The 9,808-nt window shown below is 34.5% G+C and overlaps 1 pseudogene; it reads right to left on the bottom strand.

The window, feature by feature from the left end:
- Positions 1 to 950: 950 nt before the first annotated feature.
- LOC105789576 (pentatricopeptide repeat-containing protein At1g20300, mitochondrial-like) lies at positions 951 to 6,310 on the bottom strand (annotated as a pseudogene).
- Between the last annotated feature and the right edge of the window lie 3,498 nt (positions 6,311 to 9,808).

The raw sequence follows: 9,808 nt of genomic DNA, 5'->3' as shown, positions 1-9,808 counted from the left end.
TGGAACAAAAGAAGCATGAAGTAATTTTGGTTCAGAATGAAAGCTGGGCCAAAAATGACAGGGTTATCAAATTTTATGGTAACCACACTCACCTCATAGTAGAACTCCTTCCTCTCTGGGAGAGAATAGATGATCAAATTTCGAATACCACGAATACCTGCCAACATAGTTAAGATTTTTACTCCGAATTTTGGATGTCTTTTACTTGGGATGTTAGCATCAATGTGTTGCGAAGAAGAAACGAGAAAAATAAGATTTAATTGTTTAATTTTGATCATCAAAAAAACCTTTACAGAACTCTACTTTGACCTCATATTGTTAAGTGCTACTTCACCTAAAGGAACTGCAAGAACCCCGTATGACTAGGCACCATTAGTGAGTGCAATCTAAAATTAGCAAGATTCGAAAAAGAAAACAAATTGAAGCAAAAAATGGGTTTTAAAAAAATAAACCTTCTTTTCAACATCAGCTATTGAATTTGCATCAAATCTTTCATAGATCTATCAAAATTGAAAAGCACAAACTGAATCAGTACAATGTAAAAATATCATGCCCAACTCTTAGAGAGATCATAAGTAACATGGATGAGACGAATCCAAAATCAGGAGATTTAGAGATAGCAATTACAAAAAACATATGCTCATCGGAGGTAAAATCAGACACAAATATATACCAAATGAATATAAATATACTAGAAAAATATCTTCTATTTTCAACCTGACTGAGATGCTAGATATGATATGCAGCTGTGGTGTCATTTGTCGATCATTTCAGTTTATTCTTAACTCCCATCAATACTAGGTTTTTTTAACTGGTAACTCTACCCAAACTAACCTGCAAATTTATGAGATTCTTCACAAAAGTATTACAAACAGGTACTCATTAGGAAATTCTCTAGATGTGATGTTCAGTGGGTAAAGACTATCCATAAACAAAATATCATTAACAGATACATGTAACCAAAATTTGAAGTGGATTTAATAATTTAGAAGAGATGATTTATGAGTAAAAGATCTATGAGAACTAAGTATGCTACTGGTCAAAAACCGAAGGGTGAAGATACAACAATGCATTCTAACTTTCTATTCTACAAGCTTATGACCATACTCAACAAAAAGATGAGATTTGAAGCTTTTAATCGATTGATGGCATGGAAAATTGGAAAATTACCTCATGGATAGAACATCAAGAAGCTACTTCTACAAAGGACGTGTTGCGAATCCCCTATCAACCATCTTCTCTACCAGTTCCTCATGCTTCTTTAATCGCTCACTTTTCTCACCGCTCCAAAGACCATTTCATAAAGAGGCATACTTGGTTTCAAGCATTTTTCCTCAATCATCTCTTTAAATAGCTTGTAAGCATTGTTCCAATTGCCCCATCCCACAATACATTGTGATCAAAATCCGATATGTATTCACATTAGGCTCAACCTCATTCTCATCCATTTCCTTTTTTAACTTGAGAACCATATCAGCAGACTTGGCGCTGGCAAATATTCGCATCAAAACATTATAAGTAACAGTATTAGGCATGCATTTATACTCCTTCATCTTAGCGTACATTCGGTGAGCGGCATTCACATCCCTTAACTTCTGAATACACTTAAATATAGTATTGAAAGTTGACGAATTTGGGATACACCCTTTCTTAAGCATCGAATTAATTAAGCACTTTAACAGCCTCATCAAGATTATCATCCCTACAATGACTCTCTATGAGAAAATTATAAGTTACCGTATCTGCAGCACAACCGAGTCTTTTCATCTGATTATAAACCTGCAAGACCTTCTCTGTGCGACCAACCTTGACATGAACCCTCATCAAGTTATTAAAAGTAATGGAATTTGGCTCACAACCTACATCAACCGTAAAGCAAGCTGGTGTAGAGAATCACATCAGGTTCAAATTTGTCCTTCAATTTATCGAAAAAAGTTTGGGCTTCATCAGCCCTTCTTTTTCTTGCATAAAATACTAATCAAAACTGAAAACGCAACCTTATCGGGAACGCACCTGTAATCCTCCATGCGATTAAACGCGTGCACGGCCTCTGCAGCCTACTGATGAAGAAGAAGAAGCAGTCTGCTGATGAGTGATGAAGAAGAAGTAGTTGTGGAGGCCGAAAGGAAGGAAAAAGTTATGGAATCAGAAGAAATCAGAAGAAGCAATTAGGAGGGTAAAACAGGGTAGAAGAAATTGGGAGATCTTAATACGCAGCAAAACTGGGCTTTCCTTCCGGAATAGAAATCGATGAATTTCACCGATTAGGTGAGTAATGGATTACAATGGTATTAGCAATACCATGAACCAAACATAGGAATAAGGGGGGATTAGGCGGGGCCACCGATTAAGGGTGTATTGGCTATGCCAATACACCTAACCAAACATGCTCTTAATGATTAGGAAGCACAAAATTTATCTATGGTTGGAAGGATTACTCTAGTCACATCAGTCATTATAGCTATTCCATTATTTTTCATGGCCACGACACGTATAACCCTCTTGGTGTGCAAAGAGATTGAAAAGCTTGCTCGAAAGTTCATTTGGGGTTCGAAGGTAGACTCAATGAAACTTGCTCTACTAAATTGATTTGAATGCTACCAACCTCTTGATAATGGGGGTCTTGGACTCCGAAATCTTGCGAATCAGAATAAGGTTTTTCTTTTAAAACTGGGATTTAATAACACAGAGGCTCTATGGCTACAAGTCTAGATGAGCAAATATAACATTCAGGGACTGTTGCCAGTTTTGATCTTGAGGAGTTGTTGCTTTTTAATTTGGCTATCTATCATGGGAATTTGGCCTAAGGTTCTCAACAGTGTGTTTTAGACCGTTGACGATGGACACATAATTAATTTCTGGAATGATGTTTGGGTTAGACAGATTGACCCTCTTAAATTTTTCTATACAGGGATAGAGCTGCTGGATGAACCTATTAAAGGTTGTGACATGATTGATAATACGGGGAATTGGGATTGGCCTCGTCTAAATCAATTGTTCTCCACCACATTCCTGCCATTTTACCCCTCTAACCCGTATATAGGTGCCGACTGTATCTCGTGGAAGTGGTCACAAAATGACTTGTTCTCTTCTGCTAAAACTTTCAAAAGTATTTACTCCATTGGTAATTTTGCTTCACCTATGAATTGGAAGTTGGTTTGGAGGTGTAAAGCTCCGCAATGAGTTCGAGTGTTCTTGTGGTTATTGTGGAGAGAGCATATTTTGACCAATGGTGAGAGATCTCGAAGGCACGTGTCAAATAAGAGCCATTGTCCCTGATGTAGTCATATTTTTGAGTTAGGTACTCATGCGATTCGGGATTGTTCCTTCTTGAGAGCAGTCTGGAATGTTGTTGTTCCTTTCAATGATAAAAGTATCTTCTTCTCATCTGATCTTAACGAGTGGTTAGTGTTGAACTTGGCTAATCAGAGAGATTTTGGTAGCAAAGTGGTGAATTGGCGACGTTGTTTTCCATTATACGTTGGTTGTTATGGAAATATCGTAATAATTTTATTTTCAAAGACAACCATAGCAGTTGCAAATCAATAATTTCTACAACATTTGTATGGACTAAGAGGATGGAGAAATCAAATACACATGATATTCTTATCTATTATGTAATCCATTAAGTTTTGAGATCAATTTTATTAAATGAAGAAAATTTTGATCTTGAAATACCACATCTTAGTGTAATATAAATATTTTTATATTTAACAAATTATACTAGACTAGATATAGCCTTTGAGATCAATTTACTTTTAAGGTTTAGTTTTGAACCAACACAAAAGCATTGGAATGAAGTGAAGTATGTTCTATCTCTATGACATATTCGTTATGGGTTTGTTTTACCCACATGGAGTATGTTGATGTTGGATATTTTTTTATTCTTCATAGAACTTGGTCACAAACAAGTTATGGTTTCACATGTGGTAATATTTTTATATTATGAAAGTTTGTAAACAAGCAACCATTGCTACCTCATCAAACCATTTAAAAAATTTCGCTTTTTATGAAGCAATTCACACGAATGCATATGGTTTCGAGCTACAATTCAACATATTAGAAAAGCATATGGAATCATTATTGATAACGATAAGCCAACAATATTTGCCTGAGGATACACAACATGCATTTCACATGCTAAAAGGTGATAGATAAACATATTTTTCCAAAACTTTTCTATAAGCACGAGCTTTTGAAGAAATTAGGTGACATTGATATTTGCTAACTTTTCTTTAGTGATAACTTAGTAAATTTATTTACAAAGTATTACCAACTTCAATTTTCAAGAAGCATGGACATAACATAAGAATGCATCATCTTAAAGACTTAGAATAATTAATTAGTGAGAAGAAGCTTCCCATGAATATTTTACTTTTTTTTACTAAGTTTTTATTTTACTAGATTTTCCTTTGCTAGGTTTTATTTAAAATTTTTATGGTAAATTGTCATTCAAGGGAAGTGTTATAATACATATATTATTTGCATGCAGTAAATAACTATGTACTTATGTCACGAGACTAGAACTGTCATCTCGCAATCCGTGCGACCTTAAGCAATTTCTTAGGTTCAAATTCATCTAAATTAGTCTAACTCTTGCAAAGTGAGAATTCTTGCTAGAAATTCTCCAAGGCACCGAAAATAAAGCAGAAGCAATTCAAAGACAAAAGAGCAACAAAAGAACAAAAAATGTCACAAGAAAGCAACGCACACAAGATGTTTGAGTAAATACTCTCAAAGTATCTCTATTACTTTGAAGGATTACCATTGAGTGATTACAAATGAGGGGGAAGACCTCTATTTATAGTTGAGCTCCCCCAGATCTAACGATACAGATCGAATTACATTGACAGCTAAGATTAGTGCCTATCTACAATATGAGAGTCCTAAGGGATTTTAACTCTATACATATTTTATCCCTTAAGATTTACAATAGTTACCCTGATAACTCTAGTTCTATTAGAGTGTTTCACTGGGCAACCAAGATTTCAAGTAGATGAGCTTCTCCATATATTTCATGAATCGGGTCAATTCAAGTGGATTAAATGAGTCTCAATTAATTAGTTGACCTTTATAGGACGTTCTATGTGCATTCATCACGAGCTTTGATCCGTGGCCCGTGAAACTTAAGTATTTATGAGATTAGTGTACACTAATAGTACACGACATTACGATGGGAGGGAAAGAAAGAGAAAAAAAGGTATAATTATCTTTCAATTCCTTACACTTTTCAAGCTTTTCTAATCATGACACGTTTGCGACTTTTATTTTCTTTTCTTCGTCTTGGGTTGGAGCTGGGAGGGAAAGAAAAAGAGAAAAATAGTATAATTAATTATCAATCCCATATACTTTACAAACTTTTAAAATTTAGTCTTTTTTATTTTTAAGAATTTTAATATTTTAAAAAAATATTAAAATAATTATTTTGCAAATTTATCTACAGTTTCATTTAATATCTAAATATAACCCATTTAAGATTTTTTTTTCTTTTTACATTTTTTCTTTAAATAATGTATTTAAAATGATTGGTTAATTGAGTCTTGGCTCAATTGGTATGAGCATTGTTTTTCCAGAGTTTTTCTTCCTATTAAAAACAATCCTGAATTGTTTGCTATATATGATCAGATAGGAAACTGATATCAATTGAGAACATAAATTTTGCCACTCTAACTAGATGCTTGTATATATAATTTATTTCTTGATTTTCAATAACAAAAAGAAGTTTAACCAACAAAAGATAAAAAAAGAAAAGAAAAGAAAATATATGATCCTATATAGATCTTGATTAAACAGATTCATCTAATGAACATATAATTTAGACATAGGAAAGGCTGAAAATTGAAAACTTCAAGTAACATAATCTTAAGAATCAAACATCCTCGGAAAAAAAAAACATAAAAATATGATCAAAATATACACATTAAACTAATCGATCACATCTTCGTTTATTCATCATTTATATAACTTCGCATAAACTTCTTCATTAAGCACATGAAATACCGACAGTGGAGGCTGCGGTGAACCCTTCTGGCGGTGGACTTCTCTTAACAACCAACGAGCCATTAATCTCCGGCGACAGTCCACCAAAATCTATCTCCGGAACCTCAGGGATTGTTGTAAGTGCACCTGTCATGTCGTAAACCAGGCAGTACTCCTCGTAGGATCTTTGTTTCAGCCACAAAACAGAAGAACTCGAGCTTTGTTTGAACTTGAACACGGATTTGAACAGTTTCTGAATGGAGCGAGAGAACTTGGAAGGTTGCTTCTTGGAAACGGGTGGGGCGACTACATGAGGCATGGACGACGACATGGTTCTTGAATGCATACGGCTGAGTCGAGTTGGGTTCAAACGAGCCATAAGAGTGGTAGCACTGTTTTTTAACTTTCGTTTGATATTTTTTAATGGTTGGTGTAATCAAACGAGTTGGTTATGAGTTATGATCCGAAAAGGAAAATAGAGAGCATTAATGAGATCACGGTCTCTTCCTTATGGACCATTAATAATCTGTGAGAGCTTTTTACGGGGATCAACATTGCTTTTTATATTGATGAGAGATATTACTTTTTCACTTCTATCTATCTCATTTGCAATCCTTAATTATAATTTTCCCCTTAATCACATTTTCTCTTCAAGTAATTATACGAATGAACATTTAATATATATTCCCTAAATAAACAATTAATAAACTAGAAATTTTATCATATATGTTTAGAAATTACATAGTTAATCCTTCAAAAAAAAAAGAAATTACATAGTTAAAATATATATTAGTGTCGATTAAGTTTTAACTCAATTGGTATTGACATTGTTGCTAACGATAGAGGACATGAGTTTGAGTGCGTTGAAGTGCATTATCCTCCTATTTAAGAGTTGGGAGGGGTTATGGGTAGTTCTAGACATTATATTTAAAAGAGCAGATATGATAAAAACCTATCATGAAATTATTATTATATATATATATATATAGATGTTAGTTTAAAATAATATATAATAAATAATAAAATGTAATAACACATTTAAAATATGTATGATATTAAAATAAAAAAAATTGATTAAATTGTGAGTAAAATAAAATTTAAATATGTAGATAAATCATATTAAAATACTAAATGTATTACAATTGTTTATCATATTGTTTTCATTAGTCTTGAGTTAGTGTCAAGTAGACTTATGACACAAACTCAATCAACAACATTATCAATATATACAATTGATAGAGTTTAAAATATGCATTGTAACGCCTTGCATAGTTGATTTCTATTTCTGTAAATATTTGACACAAGTGTGTATTTGCTTCAGTGGCTAAGTGTTATGGGTGTGTATGGGAGGTCTTGGGTTCAATTTTCACTTTTGGCAATTTTTGTTTTTTTTTATCCAAGCCTTACCCTTATTGTGTGGGCTTATATAAAATTGTCTGTTAATCCATATTAGAATGAGTCTGTTGGTTTGAGTGGTAGGGGAGTTGGTGTGTTGGAGGTTTGGTGTTTGAATTATTGCGTGAGCGTGGATGTTATTTTTGACTCGGTGGTGTGTTAGTGTTTCGATGGAGTTGGGATTCTGTGGTGATTGTAGGTTAGTGGGAGAAAAATAAAGGGTATGTTAGATATCTATTTTTCTTCTTTTCCAAATTTTAATTAATTTTTCCTCTTCTTCCAAAAATTGAACGTCAATTTCTGTTTCTCTTTTTTTTTCTGTCAAATTCTTTTTTCTTGTTTTTTTTTTATTTTTGTCTTCCTGTTAATTTCGGTGTTTTTGGCTTATTGCTTTCATGCGTTGTGGTAAGCGGTGGTAAGGTTTTACTCGGGTTAAGAGGGGGTTTTCTTTTAGTTCTGTTTTAAAGATATTTTTTTGTTAGTTCAATTTTTGGGTTTTGCCAGCAACGAATCGCGAAGATCGGGGCTCTCCTCTTGTGGAATCGTAGTTGAAAATGTTCAGAGTGTGAATTGAACTATTTTTTATTTTGTGGTTTCAGGTTAATCGTGAATTAAGACTGATTTTGTGACTTTGGTTTGTTGATTCTAGGTTCTGGTGGTCTCGGGGGTGTTTTCGCATTGAAATAGTGTCAGGTGGGTACCCAAAATGCAGAAAATTGAGCTATGGAGAAAGCCGAAAGACCACACTGTCGATGCTACACGGGCGTGTGCCTAGTCGTATGGTTGGCCGTGTGCGAGACATGACCGTGTGTTTGACGAAGACATGGCCGTGCATAAGACACGGCCGCGTGGTGGTGTGATTGTGGCCATGTGGGTCACACGGGCTAGCCCAAGTTGGGCGTGTGGGCCACACAAGCATGTTGGCCTACACAAGCATTCCACACGAGCGTGTAAGTTTTGGGCCAGGCCATGTGGGCCACACGGGTAAGGCCAATCTAGGCATGTGGGCTCACACGGGCATGTGAGCCCAAATTCCTGAAATTTTCCCTAGGGTCGCACGGATCGCTACGATCGACTGTGGGCCTACTGTAGGGTTGTTAAGGGCTAACCAAATCCTAGTTTACGTGATCTGATATTTTGACAGTTTGTTCTGTGTAGGACAGTGTTATGCATGTCTGATTATTCTGCTATATATATACCTGGTATCTGTATGCGAGCATGTTAAGCTTGATATTCTGTATCTGTAATCTGTATTTGTATTTAGGGTGGGATATGTATATGTGGATGAAGTGTTCTGTAAGGCGACTTTCGCCTATATTCTGGTAGCATGGCTGCATATTATCTGATATGTGTCGTATTAACACAATATGGTATATAGGGATGGGTGAGTATTTTTAAACCCCGCATGGTGTGTTGGGATGGTCGGAGATGGCATGTAGAGGATGGGGGTCGGATTCTGCAAATCTGATTTTGTTATCTGTATCTGTAAAGGACTTAGGTATGAATTTAAATCTAACTGTATATGTGATTTCTGTATGAAATATATGTCTACTTCTGTTGGGTTACACACTGAGTTTACGAAAACTTAAATATGTTTGTCTGTTCTGTTTAAAAAATCCTCAGACTTAGGTAGATCGATACGACGGAGACTCAACGGTGACCACTCGATCGAAAACTGTTTAAACTTAGTAATTTATGGTTTATTTAAAATTCCGAATTCAATTGAAAGTTTGTAATTTCTGGGACTCTCTGGACTGTATGGTTTTTAACTATTGGTTTTGGTTTCGTTGTTTGATAATTTGCATTCTTCGACAAAATATTTTATGAAAATGACGGTTTTACACAAATAAATCTTTTTTTGAAAATACAACTGGATTTCCATAATGTATCGGTTTTATTAAACTTCCGCTGTAAATTGTGTTTTGGCAAATGAAACAATTGAATAACGTTTCTAGCAATAACTATAAAAATGAATATGGGTTTTATGAACTTGGATGATATATCGAACAATTACACAAGTTTTATCGAAGTAACACTGATTTTAAAACCTTACTTTGTTACACTCTCTGATACAGCCATAACGTCTAGGTCGGGTTTGGGGTGTTACACGCATAATACAATTAAAATGTAAATATTATATTAAAATAAAGTTTTAGTTTTTTTAGGATCGGCTCGTATATGCAATGAGAAAATAAAATTAAAAGTAGAGAATATCAAACACACATATTTACGTAGAAAACTCCTCCGAAGAAGAGGATAAAAAACCACGGGCAAAGGAGACTTCACTAAATGAGAAAAAATCGAAAGAGTACAAGATGAAGATAATATTAACAAAAACTCTAAATCTTGAAAGAACAAAACACTCTAGCTAATACCCAAAATTCCCTAAAACTTATAGAACTCATTCAATCTCAAAGATGATGAAGACGATTAA

The sequence above is a fragment of the Gossypium raimondii genome, chromosome 2 (assembly GCF_025698545.1).
Source record: "Gossypium raimondii isolate GPD5lz chromosome 2, ASM2569854v1, whole genome shotgun sequence".
NCBI lineage: Eukaryota > Viridiplantae > Streptophyta > Magnoliopsida > Malvales > Malvaceae > Gossypium > Gossypium raimondii.
Note: the sequence above shows the minus strand (reverse complement) of the source record. Positions and strands in the feature narration are given on the sequence as shown.